The sequence below is a fragment of the Typopeltis vanoorti genome, chromosome 11, assembly GCF_054136105.1.
Source record: "Typopeltis vanoorti isolate ZY-2024b chromosome 11, IOZ_Tvanoo_1.0, whole genome shotgun sequence".
NCBI lineage: Eukaryota > Metazoa > Arthropoda > Arachnida > Uropygi > Thelyphonidae > Typopeltis > Typopeltis vanoorti.
Genome location: NC_143559.1, coordinates 70,716,634 through 70,733,500, shown reverse-complemented (window position 1 = coordinate 70,733,500; position 16,867 = coordinate 70,716,634). Strand labels below are relative to the sequence as shown.

Below are 16,867 nucleotides of genomic sequence, written 5' to 3'. Positions count from 1 at the left end.
GAAGCTTGATAATCTACCGTGTGATGTTCTGCGAGGATGTGTACTAGGAGTCTGCTCCTTTGTTCTCTTTATTTTCAAAGCTTGCCTACATGTTCTTCTTTTTTTTTTTTTTTTTTTATAGATTTTGAAACTTCTCCCAGCTTGACCCACTTACACCTTTCCACAAGAACAAGGATTCTTGTATACCCCAGTTGTAGAATGGAACACATCAAATACTGGTTTGATGTTACTGATTTTAATAATTGGACATTTTTCTTGATGTGTTGTCAGTGTATGGTAAGGAGATATGCCTCTGTAATTAATTTCTGGGTTACCACAGGATAATTCATCAGAAAATAATTTTTTTTTTTTTTTAAGTAAAAAAATATATGAATAGCCATTTTGAAGGAACTGAGCAAATACAATTCGAATTTTTCTTTTAATTTTATTATTCTTGAGTATATTTAAAGCTCTATTTTTTTTAAGGTTCTGATAATACCTAATTTTTGTTGAGGGTGATGGAAAAAGCTTGCATGTAAATACCTACTCATGCAGGTTTGTTTCCTGTCAACCTCTAATATTAATCCTCCAGTGTTGTTTTTGTTGATAAAGATATCTAGGAACGGTAATTTACTGCCCTTTTCTTTCTTTCTTTCTGGATGTGCTCCCATACAATAAAAATATCAACACATCTCCACTAGACATCTACATGTGGCTTTAAGATGGTCTGTGCTATAGCTTCTCAAAATTTTTCCATATATAAATTAGCAATGGGAGCAAGACCATATTTTTGGTAGTAAAATCTCCCTTTAGAAATAAAGAATGAGGACTGGAGGCCGATTCTTCCTCAGAGATGTTTGTAAACAACAAAACTATGGCTAAACTAGCTAACATATCCAATGAGGTAATTTATGTGTCTGAAAGTTTCTCTACAAAATTTGCTGAGTTTTTTAAGAAAGAGTTTGAATGTCTGATATGAGGCTTGAGTAATTTTGACAGGTATCTAGAAAGAAGATATCTAGGAGAGTTCCTACCATCCAGTATCACACGAAGATAAGATAAGAATATGGCTTGTAGGCAAACATCAGAGCAGTTTATTGCAGAGTACAATCCAAGAAAACATGGGTAACTAGTAGAATGCTACACAGCTTGGTATTAGTACAATGCTCTTTGTTAGACTTGAATACAGCCAAGTGTGGATTACTGTGCACATGTTTGGTAACCTGAGTTCTTAGCTGGTGAAGAGAAAGCAGAGAGTAAGAGTGTGAGGACAAGATTTTTTGTCTGGAGAGGGTAAATGATTGGAATGGGATGGCCAAGGTGGTTGTAAGCACAATGTCAGTGAAAGAGGTTCTTGCATGCTCATTCTAGTCACAGGCAAATTGCTTCATATTGTATTCGCTCATGGGAGGCCACGAAACAATAATTTATTATTATTATTTGACACCTCCAGGGAGTTCAAAGACTCATCGAGGGAGGGCACCTGCTGTACAACTCTGTCTCCACCACTCAATCCATTAACTACGCCAACGCCATCTACCAATGACCACCACCACTAGTATTTCCACAGACAATCACAAACATCCATGCCCACGGCAGGATTTGAACCCGCAGCCTTTTGGCTGGAGAGCGGATATGCTAACCACTCGGCCAACCAGGCCTGGCAATAATTTGTACCTTCTTTTTGTAAATTAGGTACACCACAAACTGAGATGTGCACTTACATGGGGGGAGGGATCTGGAAAGTTCTAATAAATACCAAGAATAAAAATTATATTAAAGTAACTGATATGATCAACAAGAAAGAACATATCTTAAAAACCTTTGACCCAGTGTTTTATCAACTTGTTCTTTTTCTTTTAGGATATACAGGGTGTCCCAAAATTCACGCAAGATTTAAATTTAGCGCCATTTGTGCGGTAAAGTGTTGCCAACGAAAAAAAAAAAAAAAAACAGCATGACAGCTGACAGTTCAGGGTTATTAAAAATGACCACACACAGCGAAGAGAGCGTTGAATGGATTATGGAACAACAACAACTGGATGCTTATTTTTCGAACAAAATCATCTTCAGCGATGAGGCTCATTTTCATCTTGATGGCTTCGTTAATCAACAAAATTGTCGCATTTGGGATTCAGAAAATCCACGAGTGATTGTTGAGAAACAAATGCATCCACAACGTGTCACTGTTTGGTGCGGATTTTGGGCTGGAGGCATCATCGGTCCATTCTTCTTCGAAAATGCGGCTGGTAAGGCAATAACAGTTAATGGTGCTCGCTATCGCGACATGATAATCCAGTTTTTTGTGCCTAAATTGCAAGATATGAATGTGGACGACATGTGGTTTCAACAAGACGGTGCCACATGCCATACAGCCTGAGAAACAATTCAATTACTGCATGAGTCATTTCCTGGTCGTGTAATTTTCCGTTTTGGTGATCAGAATTGGCCGCCCAGATCATGTGACTTAATGCCGTTGGACTTTTTTCTTTGGTTTTTTTTTGAAGTCTAAGGTTTATGCCAACAAGCCCACGCCTTGAAGGAGGAAATTGAGCACTTTATCAACGAAATTCATCCACATTTATGCAAAACGGTCATGGAAAATTTCGACAAAAGAGTGCATATGTGCCAGCAAAGCCGTGGAGGCCATTTACCCGATATGCTATTCCATGCATAACCCTATACTGTATACTTTATAAATTAATAAGAAATTACAATTTTTAATTAAAAACCTGTGTTTTCTATCAAAATTACTTCTTGCGTGAATTTTGGGACATCCTGTATAAGAAGACATATTGAAACCAAAGCTAGGTAGATGTAAAAATATTGTTTTCAGGATATAAAGTCAGCAATAATTAAGACAATTTCTAGAAGTATTCCTCTTGAAAACAGATAAATTCATTTGTATGCATTTTGAAATAAGCAGCATTTTTATTCCCTCAGCCATCTATACTTTCAGAAGATTGGAATGTAGCTATGTATAGTGAATAATCTTCTCTAGCCAATACTATACAGACAAATAAAACAAAGTAATGGTTCATTGTAGCAGAAAATACTCTACAGTTTCCTAACACAATGTATTTCAAATTAATTGATAGTTAGAAATTCTCAGGATAATTTTATCTTATGTCACATCTTATCCTTCTATTCTCTTCCTGAAGAAAGAAAGGACTTCTTTTAGTTTTTGAAGTTCACTTCCAATAAGTCTTGCTTTTTTTTTTTTTTTGAAATCACTTGGAATAAAACAGAGTGGAATAAGATATGAAACTTTATGCAAAATTTGCATTCTGAAACCTGTTGATGTGCCCTTCATACAGAACTATATAAAATATCACAACAGGATTTAGACTTTTCTTTTGTAAATTAAATTGATAAAAAAATTTATAAAAAAAGTAACAATGACTATGGTGCTATTTTGGTACATGTTTATTTTCAATTACTAGGGGAAGGGCATAACAATGGAAACTCTCCCCTTAGCTAATGTTGGCATTCAGCACCAGTATACAAAATCATTACAAGGGCAATGTGACTGATAATTTGAACACATGCAAATTTTGTATTCGAAGGAGTCCAAAAGCCTTCTTTCTCAAAGCAACCTTTTTTTATTAAATTAAAAACTTATACATTTTGATCTTACTATACTAAATATAAATCAGAAAACAAACTACTGATTGAAACTAATGATTGCCTTCGTTTTCCCTTGTTCTTTTTGTATATCATGCATTCTGCAATCATAAAATCAAAATTCCACTAAACATACATACTTCACAAATGTACTACTGTAAGTGCAAAAAAAAAAACTCAATTTCTGCAATGTATAATAAAAAAATGATTTTTTTTTTCATAACTTTAAAGAATGCAACACCTGCAGACATGGTAGATATAACACATAAGGTCTAGCAAACTTCTGCCTAATGCACAGCACGTGCAGGACATGGACTTGGATGAATGTGTGTTAAAGAGAGTTATAAGATACACTGAAGAATAACAATTAGGGTGGGCTTCATGCAATAAGTTTTTAAACTCCATGGGAATGCCTACATAATACTAATATGTGGTAATCAATTCTTAAACTACAAAAAGGGATATTATTTCAAATAAACAAAAGAGTATGATACTTGGTGAAGACTGATGATGAATTATTGAATTTTATAAACACAAGTCAGAAAATTAATATTTTATTCAGGGCATCAGTTTCATTCTGTGTGGATAATATCAGAATAACTAATGTAATTATTACTATTATTATATCTATAGACCCATTAATTATTATTAAGAGAGACCTCCAGGGAGTCAGGGACTCATCAAGGGAGGCACATACCACATGCACCAGCTATCATACTTATTCTTGAATTCATTCACACTGCTTGCACATACCACAATAGCAATCCATTCCAATCATGCACCACCCTATGAGAGAAAAATATAGTCCTCAACCCCTTCTTAGCACAATTCATTCTCAGCTTCCAAGGATGCCTTCTTGTCCATTTCCCCACCCTCCATAACAGGAAAAATTCCATCAACCAAAATCCTGCATGGCTCTTTCAGAAGTTTGTACATCTCAATCATATCACCCCCTTTCTCCTGTTTGCTAGTGTCTGCAGTCTACAAATTCTCAATCTGTCTTCATAATCAGTATTCCACAATCCTGATATCATTTTTAATGCTCTCCTTTGCACTCTCTCATCTATATCAGAATCACAACAGAAACCAGGAGACCAGACCTGTGCACAATACCCAAGTGAGGTCATATCAAGGCCTTGTAAAGAGGCAAAATGATATCCTTATCTTTACATGTTAAAGTTAATTTCAGCATTGCAATTATCTTTTGAGTTGTATTTGCAGTCTTTGCTAAATGAACCCTGAACTTCAACTTGCGATCTACTAACACTCCAAGAAGTGAGCATGATTGGAAGATCAGTTTTTCCTGAATGCAAGCCCTAACCAATTTTTTCCCACTGATATAATGTGACATTGGATATCTAATCACGTCAAAGTGCATGACTTTACATTTACTGACATTGAACTGACATCCAATTTTCTCATGCACACAATTCTAGCCTATGCAAACCGTTCGGCAAGTACAGGGTGTCCACACTGGACCTCCCTAGTTTAACGTGTTGCTACTTCTTAAGTGTATGAGCCATGGTATCAAAATTGTACAAATGAGAAGGAACACTTACCAACTTTTTATAAAAAAAAAAAAAAATTCTGGATGAAACTTGTTTGAACAACCTAAACCTTACATATTTCTGTATTTCAAATTTTTACCATTGTTTGAAACTAGGCAGGTCCAATGTGGACACCCTGTACTGCATATCAGCAGCATTCCTGATTACCTACCTATCTTTGCATCATCAGCAAATAGCTGTATGCTGCCTGTCAAATCCTTCCCAATATCATTACTGTACAGATTGAATAACAGTGGACGAAGGATTAATCTTTGTGGCACACCAGTGGTTACCTTAAATCTTGCAGACTCACTGCCCCTTATATCACTTTTTGATATCTGTCAGTCAGTCATCCTCTTAACTAATATGTTATAATCCAAAACCATCTTCTTCAATTTATGCAATAGTCTTCTATGTTGTACTCTCTCAAAAGCCTTAGCAAAATCCAGAAGTACCATGGTGTGTTCATTCCCCTTGTCTAGTTCAATGGTTAACATTAAATGTGAGCAAGCTGGTAAAACATGACCTTCCCTTAGTAAACCCAAGCTGTTCATTGCAAAGTAGAGATTCAATGTCAACCCATTTCTGAATGCAAACCCTAACCAATTTTTCCAAAACCCTTCACATACCCACACCTTTAGCATGCTCTCAATTTTCACGAAAGAAGATGAAATAAATAAATATATATATATATATATATATATATATCAAAAAAAAAAAAAAATCAATCCAATTAGATTGGGTAGCTTATGCTAACAAGGTAATTCTCTTTAATCCAGCTTCCTTTTCAAAGTGAAGTGACAGTACTTTTCACAGGTGGCGTTTAGGCAAACATGCTTCTTGTAGAATACCAAATACACTATCTAATTAGTGTATAATTTATGTTCTGATACACTTATAAATGTCATTCATTATTTTTGTTTGTCTTACTTAACAGGTAGTGACTCTCGAATATCAGGCATTCTTTATACATACTGAAGACTATATTAACAAAATTGGAACACTGTAGTGTCTTGAAAAAAAGAAAAAAAAGTTCTGGACTATGTAAAAATAAATAAAATAATTACAAAAAATATATAATACTGATAAAAATGGGGAAGGAACCTTAGCCCACCCACGGTGCAAATATACTATAGGTTTACTAATAATCTTTTGTGGCCGGGAACCACATTAAAGAGTTTATATCAAAAATGGCAAAAAGAAGCACTGTGTAAGCAGAATTGAATTTTTTTCTCATCAAATTCCAGATGTGTGTCCTGAAGGGATGTACAGGAAATTATGATAGTACTATATGATAAGTTTACATCATTATTAACTTTATTAAAGAATTTCTTCCAATCAGCATGTTCTTTGTTGAGCTTCCAATATTGTTAGATTATATATTTCAAGCATGATACACTTCCTATAATATACAAATATTATTGGAAAAGAAAACAAAGTGGTTTGAAAACAATAGTAAATGTTGGAGACTCAGTGGCACACTCTCCAACACTTCACTATTGTTATCAAACCACTTCATTTTTAAGTTTGCAAGGATAGAAAAATCAAAACTTCATGGTGTACTAAGAAGTGAAAGAGGCAGTCCTGGAAATGAAGAAAGCATACTGAAAGTTCTTAGCAAACAGGTCAGTGGATGTTCTAAGAGAATGCAGAGAGAGAGAGAGAGAGATGCATGAAAGAAAACAGTCTGTAAAAGTAGCTAAATAAAAGTTTTGAGATGACTTTGGTAACAGTATCAATATTAGATGTAGAGAAAGCCATGAAAAACCTCAAAACATGAAATTACAGCTGGAGTAGATGTTATTCAACCAGAAATACTCAATATGGAGGTAAAAAAAATTAACAATGGCTACATTACATAATTCAGAAGGCTGAATTACGTAATGCATAAACCAGAAGGTTGAATTCCAGATGAATAGAGCAGAGAGCTCATAGTGCCCATCTATAAAAAGGGAAATAAAATTATGAGATCTCCTTTGCTCTACTGAGTGTTCCAGGTAAGATTTATGCAAGAATACTTGAGAAGAGCCTAAGAAAAATTGTTAAAATGAAACTTGGAGAAGAACAAGTTGGATTCAGGTCAAATGGGTTGTCAGGATCAGATGTTCACTTTAAAAATAGTTGAGAAATCAAGGGAATATAATGAAGATCTGTATTTAAGTTTTATATATCTGGAAAGGGCACAAGACAAGGTTCCAAGAGAAAAAGCTGTTCAAAATGTTACAATTATATGGTGTGAATGACACACTGTATTGAGCAATACAAAGTCTAATTTGGGTCACTCAGAACTGGAGGAGGAGGAGGTAGAGGAAGACTGTTTGATGATAAATCAGATGTATCTCCATTGTTATTTATCAACCAATAATTGTCTAGACACTAGCAATTTACAACTGGTATTAGCAAGCAAACCCTAATATCAGATACGTCCATCTTTGGCTTTGATCACCTCCTGCATCCTTTGAGGGAGTTTCCAGCAATGTGGGGCAGACATCATGTGGAATTTTTCTGCATTCTTCCATCAAAGCAACTGAGTACAGTGACACATCAAGGACATGCTGTTCTGAACCTTAATCGCCACTCTAATTCGTCCCAGAGGTTGAGGTCAGGACAGTCTCAGATCCATAAATTAAAACTGGTTTGAACACTGTCTTGTCTTGTATACAGCTAATTTAGTGTTCTGACTAATTTCTCTCTTATTCCATATGAACTTATTCAATTGACTGCCTACCATACCAGCTTTGTTGATTCTGTTGTCTATTTCCATATTTAATTTACCATCTTCACTAAAAATCGTTCGCCTAAGTAGCTGAAATGTTTTACGTGTTCCACCAGTTCCCCGTTCACAACACAGTTGACATTTTCAACAATTCTACCTATTTTCATTGTCTTTGTCAATGCTGACCTTCATACCATATCTATTACAACAGTTATTCAATTTAGTCAAAGAATCTTGCAAACTTGTAGCAGATTTATTTAGAAGTATAACATCGTCCGCATAAAGCAAAGAGCTGACATTAACATCTCCAATTCTGATATCATGTTTAATACCGCTTTCCTTCATAATGTAATCCATATAGATAATGAATAACAGAGGGGATAATATACATCCTTGTCTCACACCAGATTTAACATTAAACCATCTTCCTCTTCTTCCTTCAATTCTAACTGCTGACTTACAACTCAAATAAAGACTAAGTATTGCTTGATATAATGCCCCATTGACACCATATAACTGTAGCGTATTGAATAGCTTCTCTCTTGGCACCTTGTCATATGCCTTTTCCAGATTGACAAAACTTAAATACAGATCTTTGTTATATTCCCATGCTTTCTCGACTATTTGTCGTAAAGTAAAGATCTGATCCTGACAACCTCTATTTGGCCTGAATCCAGCTTGTTCTTCACCAAGCCTTTCTTCCACAATTCATCTTAACCGTTTCTCAAGTATATTTGCGTAGATCTTGCCAGGAACACTCAGTAGGGAAATACCTCTGTAATTCTCACATTCAGTTTTATTTCCCTTTTTATATATGGGTACTATTAGAGTTCTACTCCAATCATCGGGAATTCATTCTTTTGTCCAGGCTTTCTGAACTATGCAGTGCAGCCACTGTAAGACTTTTATACCACCATACTTGAGCATTTCTGGTCAAATATCATCTACTCCTGCTGCCTTTCCACATTTCAAGCCTTTGATGGCTTTTTCTACTTCAAGTATGGATATGTATTCCTGACTGCATGCTTGGTCAGTGTTTTTTACCACTGTGCTGTCATCACTGCTTGTTTCATTTTGCAGTTTGTCAAAGTAATTACTCCATACTTCAAGGATATCTTTTTCTAACGTTTTCATGTTACCTTTATCATCTCTAACTCCTTTTACAGCACTCTTTCCTCCATTTCTAATCTTCTTCAACAACCTCCAGAATATCTTACCACCTTCTTGATATTTATTTTCAATGTTCTTGCCAAAGTCCTCCTATGACTTTTGTTTAGCTAGTTTTATGCAGTGTTTTGCTTTCTTACATTTGTCTCTGTATTCTGTAAGAGCACAAACTGACTTATTTGCCAGGAACTTTTGACATGCTTTCTTCTTTTCCTTCACTGCCTCTTTAACTTCCTGTGTCCACCATGGAGTTTTGATTTTTCTATCCTTGCAGACAACCTCACCACATGCTTCTCTGGCTGAATCAATCAGGGTTTTCTTCAAGGCTTGCCACTGAATCTCCAAGGTTTGGTTCCTGTTCTCAAACTCTCATTTTTTCTTCAATAATCTTTGTGTATTTTAGTCTACAGTTCACATCTGAGAGCAGCTCAACTTTTATTCGCTTTAAAACTTTCTTACATGTTATTCTTATCGATATGAAATTCAATTTTATCCTGCTAAAGACTAAATAGTGATCACTTCCAATTTCAAATCCTCTGTACACTCTGGTGTCCTGCATCAGGGAGAAAACATCACTATCAACTATAACATAGTCAATGAGACTTTTCTTATTCCTTGCCTCTTCTCTCCATGTGAATTTGTGCACATTTTTATGATGGAACATGTTGTTAGTAATAACTAGTCCATGTCCTGAGCAGAAATCCAACAGGTATTTGCCAAGAACTACTTAGTCTTAAAACATTTTAAATTCATTTTCATTACTTCCCAAACATTTTTCTGCAACAAAACTTGCGGCACACAGTTTGGGAAGCGCTGCTTTACTTGATCCCAGTACAAATCTGTTTTACTAATGCCAACAATCTTAGGCCACAGTATATTCAATAAAGTAATAAACTCATGCTTTTTTTGTTGCTGTTGCTCCTGGCATTTGTGTATAGATGTAACAAATTTCCACCTGACTTTTTCTTATACTTAGATCTACAGCCTGCTTGATCCTGTTGTACAACTTTCCCTCCCTATTCCCACCCCAAATAAACTGAAAAATTCCAAACCCAAAGTGTTATGTCATTGCTAAATGACATTCATATCATTACCATAGCTGAACTTAACACACATTGTTCCCCATTCCTCCCATGATCTGGTTTCCCTGACTCTCATTGATCTATAGGTTCTCCATTCAGAATGCAGTTGGATTTTTATTACTAATTTTCATCAATGATATAATATATTACAGCATTTATTCAGTTTAGTTATCAATTTAGGAATCCTGCAAACTTGTATTATATTTAAGAATGTAACATCATTTGTAAGTAGAGCTGAGAATAACACGAAAAACTTTTTTTTTTTCATAGTGTGATCCATGTACATTATCTACCAATAATTGTCTGGACACCCCTGTTATTTGAACTTATGGGACATTCCAGATTTGTTAATAACATAAAAACTGGTGTAACAGTTTTTCATTGTAGCAGTTGAATACAGCTGGTATGGCAACACTACATGAACTCTGTGACTTTGAGGGAGGCATCATGTGTTGTCACATGCCATTGCCATTCAACTGGAGCATCCAAAATCAACAGTTGGTGATGTGATCAACAAATGGAGATGTTCTGGCATCACTAGTGGAGGAAAACACTGAGGGCAGCTGCTGAAAATGACTGACAGGATGATGTTAAAACGGGTGGCACTCAAACCTGGCTACAATTGGCACAGACCATCCATCATGAGTTCCAGAGCGCCAGTAACACCATGTCAGCACTAATACTGCAAAAAGAACTCCATTTACTGGGTTTCCATTGAAGAGCAGCGGCACACAAGCTAAACATCACAACAACAAACAAACCAGATGGCTCGCCTGGTCTGGTGCAAGGAGCTTGTGAACTAGACAGTTGACCAGTGGAAAAACGGTACTCTGGAGCAATGAATCAAGGACCTGTTTCTAGTCTGGTGGCAGGATGTGGGTGTGGTGCACTCAGCTGATTTGGAGTGGGACCACTGTCATTGTCCATGGTTCCACAAAGGCAGCTCAGTATGTTGATATTCTGGATAACCAGGTGCTGCCTACAGTTTTTATGGAACGGATACTTGTTACTATTAAGACGACAATGCTCCCTGCCACAAAGCTTCAGCTGTTATGGAATGGTATGAATGGCTGTTAAATGATCCTAACTTATGGATCTGAGCTAGGTCAGAAGTAAAACGCTTGACCAAAGACTAGAGACTGTAGATATGAGAGTCCTGAGAAAGATGAGAGGCGTGAACAGATGGCGTCAATGGCAATATCATATTAAAAAATGAGGATATTAGGAAAGAACTTAACATTGTCAATTCCAGGAATGCAGAGCTAATGTCAGGTGGTATGGTCACTTAAACCGAATGGGTGAGGAAAGATTAGCAAAACAAGTGTTTTCTGCCAGGTTGGCAGGAAAACGACCCAGAGGAAGACCAAGATATAGGTGGATTGATATGGTTCAAAGTGCCTTAGACGATAGAAATATAAGATCTGATAATGTTGGAGTCTTGACAAGTAACAGACTGATTTGGAGGAAAATTGTAGATAGGAAGTTAGTAATGATGTAAATTTTTCATGTAGTGCTATCATATCCTGTACACCCCTTGAGGGTACATGTCAGGAATTTGATGATGATAGTTCTTTTTTTTTTAATCTTAAAAGAAACGCATTTAATTTTTATTAATTATTATTTCTTTTGTTATTTTTTTAGTTCACAAAATTAGTTCACAAATTTTGCTTCCTGCGCATTTCGGCACTTAATGAATATTAGTAAATATATGCTTATTCATATGAGTTTCATTTCAAAGGTATTGATAAGAAGCACAAAAAAAAGCTTACAAATGCAAAATCTTGAATATAAAATGCATTGAATATAAATACAATAAATATTATAATAATATTTTTTTTTTTTTCGATGGAGGGCCGTGAAATATTTTAATTTTTCGAAGGGGGGGGGCTTGACATCCATAAGTTTGGGAAACGGTGAAGTAAAGGGTATAGTATCTTTAGGAATGACAGAAGAGAGAGAGAGGGGGGGGAGTACACTAACGATATCACATGACACAAGTCCAGTTAGGATAGAAACTCATGAAAACAATAATGGCAATAATGTCCGAAGTAGTTGCGAGTTCAAGGTTATCTGGTGTGCAGCGGAGGAGGCTAGGAGGATGAAATATATAGTGAGGGGTGTTGCTATGGACCTGGCAGTTCAGCTGCTGGTGACGAAGAAGTGCATTGCTAAATTACCCTGATGGTACTAAACGTGTAATCATTATGAATTATAAATTATATGAACACTGATTGGGTAGAAGACAAATCCCATGAGAATGAAGAAGAATTTACTGAGTTATTGAGAGACACATTCCTTAAGCAGCATGAGAAAGAAGGAAGTTTAGGTCACAGACTGATCAGTGTCAGAAGTAATCTTAGTTTATAAGACCATGATTATTTTACCTCCACAGTTGGCAATGATCATACTGTACTTTCACAGGAAGTAGCTAATTATTATTATTAAGAGACTTCCAGGGAGTCAGGCACTCATTGAGGGAGACCATATACCACCCACACAAGCTGTCATACCTGTTCTTGAATTCATTTACACTACATGCACACACAGCATCCAATTGCAATCCATTCCAATCACACACCATTCTATGAAAGAAAAATCTAGCTCTCATCCTCTTCTTGACAGTATTCATTCTCAACTTCCAAGGATCCCCTCCCTTCCTTTTCCCACCCTTTATAAAATAAAAACTTCCACCTACTGATATCCTGTATGACCCATTCAGAAGTTTGTAAGTCTCAATCATATCACCTCTCTTTCTCCTGTTTGTCAGTGTCTACAAATCCATAATCTGTCTTTAATCAGTATTCCACAATTCTAATATAATTTTTAACAATCTTCTTTGTACTCTCTCTCCACTTTATCTGGATCATCGCAGAAACCAGACCTACACTCAATAGTCCAAGTGAGGTCTTATCAAGACCCTGTAAAAAGGCAAAATTATAAGCATGTTCCAAATAGGACATGTTACAAGCTGAGCTATAAAGCTGGAAATTATGACAAACTGAGGTGAATACCATCTTTGGTCAAGTGGTATCAGTTACCAAATGGGAAATATATCAGTAATGTATGGGAATCTTTGAAAAAGGTATCTGAATAATGCCTCAATGAAGCACTTTTTTCCTAGAGTTCAATAAAAACAAATAGGATGGAAGTGAAATGGATGTATAATAACCTTATTAAGCAAGAGATCCATAAGAAGATGACATGGAAGAAATATCATGAGAGGAGTTATGAAATATATAAAACTCAGACAAAAAAAAAAAAAATTACAAGCATTGTGCAGAAAGCTAAATCAGAGTGGGAAAAGAAATTGACAGCACAGGCTAAAGATAAAAGAATGAATGTGGAAGAATAACTTTACTGAATGAAGATGGCACTCTTGTGTCAGAAGTTGATGAGATTGTTAAATAAATGAGTGATCACTTTGCTAAGATATATAAACCAGGCATTTGTAACATGGTAAATGCTACTATTACTACTACTACATTGGATGAAGAGATAGAGGTGCATGAGAATGAGGTTGAAGAACTGTTGCATAACCTAGATAAGAATTCAGCAATAGCGACAGATAGAATATCAGCATGTATGCTAAAGAAATGTTCAGCCAAACTGGCTAGGACCTTGAGTCTCACCTCAGGGGAGATACCACAGGAATGGAAAGAATGTGTAATAGTTCCACTGTACAAAGGTGATGCAGAAAAAAATTGATGTGCCTGACTATAAACCTATCAGTATCTCTAGAGTAGTGGTGAAGTTTTCAGAGCCATAAGGAACAGCATGGGTTTACTAAAGGGAGGTCATGTTTTAGCAATTTGCTCATATTTTATAATAATGTTACAGCTGAGATAGATAGAGAGAGAATGGATAATACTCTATAATATTGAACTTTGCTAAAGTATTTGCTAAGACTGTTGCATGAACTGGAATATATGGGACTGGAAGACACTCTTCACTTGGATAAGTGGATAGTTGATGGATAGGTATCAAAAAGTGGTAGATGGTGGGTATGCATCTGCCAGATTTAAAGGTGACCAGTGGTGTATCCTAGGGATCAATCCTTGGGCCATTGTTGTTCAATGTATATTAATATTGGGAAGAATCTAAGTTATTCAACTGTTTGCTGATAATGTTAGGTGGAAAAATCTGGGATGATAATAATATCCAGCACCAACAGAATTATTGGAATATGCTGGAAAAGTGAGCAAATGTTACAGTTGAGGGGAAAAAGGTTCCTGGTGGGATGAGATTTCCAATGGCATATAAGATTGGTGGACTATATTTGAAGTAACTGATAAGGCTAGAGATCTTAGAGTTACGGTGGATAGAAAGTTGAAGTTCAAAGGTCACAAACCAAAAATTGCAAATACAACGCAGAGGATAATTGCAATATTGAAATGAACATTGGCAGCAAGGATAAGGGGGTCACTTTGCCTCTTTACAAGGCCTTGATATGACTGCATCTTCAGTTTATTAAGTGTGCAGATTTGGTCTCCTGAGTTCAGAGGGGATAAAGATGATATTGGGATTATAGAATGCAGACCCTGGTAAACAGGAGGAGTGGAATGATATGATACAGGTCTATGAACTTCTGAAAGGGTATTATAGGACACCATCTGATGAAATTTTTTGTTATATGGTAGGTAGGGAGAGAACATAGGACATCCATGGAGGTTAAGTTTGTTCAGTTAAGAAAGGGGTAAGAGCTATATTTTTCTCTCACAGAGCAGTGAATGAGTGTAACAATCTGCCTATTGAAGTGGGGGTGCATCTAGTGTGAATCAGTTTAAGATAAAGTATGACAGCTGGTATTGGTGATGCATAACTTTTCTGGATGAGCCCTTGATTCCCTAGAAGTTCAATGACTCCTGATGATGACACACTTCCAACTGCATCAATCCATATAAATTATGGATCGATGTCTTTCTCTGTGTCAGTTCTTTTTCCTGCATTTCCTCTATCATTGTGTTTAAGTAACCACATCATAGATTCACTCTACTCCACATTCTTCATTTTAACAAAATCCAATTTTTTTCCAATCTTTTCATTCTGCCATTCATACCATTCATTCATTTCCTTAATGTTTCTTAGAACTCTCACATCTAATTTGTCTCTAGTTTTCTATCAATCTGTTTTTTTTCTAACCCAACTCTCAGATTTCCATAAGAACAAAACTGTCTTGTATGCAATCAGCTTAGTGTTTTGACTAATTCTCCCTCATTACAAGAGTTTATTCAAATGACTCCATATTTAATTTACTGTCTTCACTAAAAATTGTGCCTAAATAGCTGAAATGTTCTATAGGATTTTCATTCAGGATACAGCTGAATTATTTTCATAGTATGTTTTTTTTAATGATTTTCATACCAATTTGTTACAGCCAAATACTGAATCTTACAGACTTTGTACACAAGTACAACATCATCTGCATAAAGTAAAGAGCTGAGATAAACATCTCCAATTTTAATAATATGTCACTCTCTTTCATAATGTGATTCATGTAGATGGTGAACATCCTCATATTACACATGATTTTACATCCATCTTCATACCTCATTCAATTCTAAATGTTGATTTACAACTTAAATATGGACTGTGAATTGCTCTGTATAATGTCTTATTTATGCCACATAATTATGGTTCTGAACAGTGTTTCTCTTGACATCTTGTTATATGTCTTTTCAGATCTACACAACTTAAATACATATCCTTGTTATATTCCTATTTCGCGACTATGTGTGTATTAAAATAAAAATCTGATCCTGACAACTCCAGTCTGGCATGAGAACACAGCTTGTACTCCTCAAAATTTCTCTTATACAATTTTTTCTTAGCCTATCCCTTTTTATTTTCCTTTTTTATATAATGGTGCTATGAGAACTCCTCCAATCATTTGACTTTCTGTCCAGGCCTTCTGAATTACATATTAAAGCCACTGTAAAACTTTTAGACCTCCATAATTGAGCATTTTTGGTCTAATGTCATCTATTCCAGCTGATCACATTTCAGGTTTTTGATGGGGGTTTTCCAACCTGAAGTATTTAATATGTACTCCTGATTGCATTTCTCTTGCATACTTTTCTACTACTACTACTACTTAAACGAGATAAGAAGTGACAGACAATCTTTTAAAGATATTCTGGATGTCTGGAGTAATTTATCTTTAGTTTTCATGTCATCTTTTACTGTACTTTTTTCCTCCCTATTTCTGAACTTTTCAACAGCCTCCAGAACATCTAGCACCTGCCTGATATTTTCTTCAATATTCTTACTAAAGTCTTTCCATGACTTCTTTTGCTACATATACACATTGCTTCAATTTCTTATACATTTTTCTTTGAATTCTCTTAAGAGCACATGTTAACTTGCTTGCAAGGAACTTTCAATATGCTTTATTCTTTTCCCTGATTGCCTCTTTAACTGAGTCAACCTACTACAGAGTCCTGATTTTCTATCCTTGCATACAACTTCACTATGCCTCATTGCTGAATCAATGTTCTCTTCAGTCTGCCAACAAATCTCAAGGTAGGTTTGGTCCCTTCTTTCGTTTGAAAGCTGCTGTTTCTTTTTAAAACTTTCTTACACACTTTTCATTATGACATTCCCTTTAAACAGTGATCCATTCCTATTTCAAATGCCTTCTATACTCTTGGTTCTGAGCAAGATGATATTGCCGTCAGCAATAACACAGTCAATGAGATTTTTCTTATTTTTTGTCTTTTCTTCGTGTGAACATTTGCATATTTTTATATTGGAAC

The 16,867-nt window shown here is 35.6% G+C and overlaps 1 protein-coding gene across 3 annotated transcripts in view; it reads right to left on the bottom strand.

The window, feature by feature from the left end:
* Positions 1–16,867, bottom strand: part of LOC150101712 (serine/threonine-protein phosphatase 2A 56 kDa regulatory subunit epsilon isoform-like) — a 261,565-nt gene that overhangs the window by 32,726 nt on the left and 211,972 nt on the right. The window lies entirely within an intron of this gene.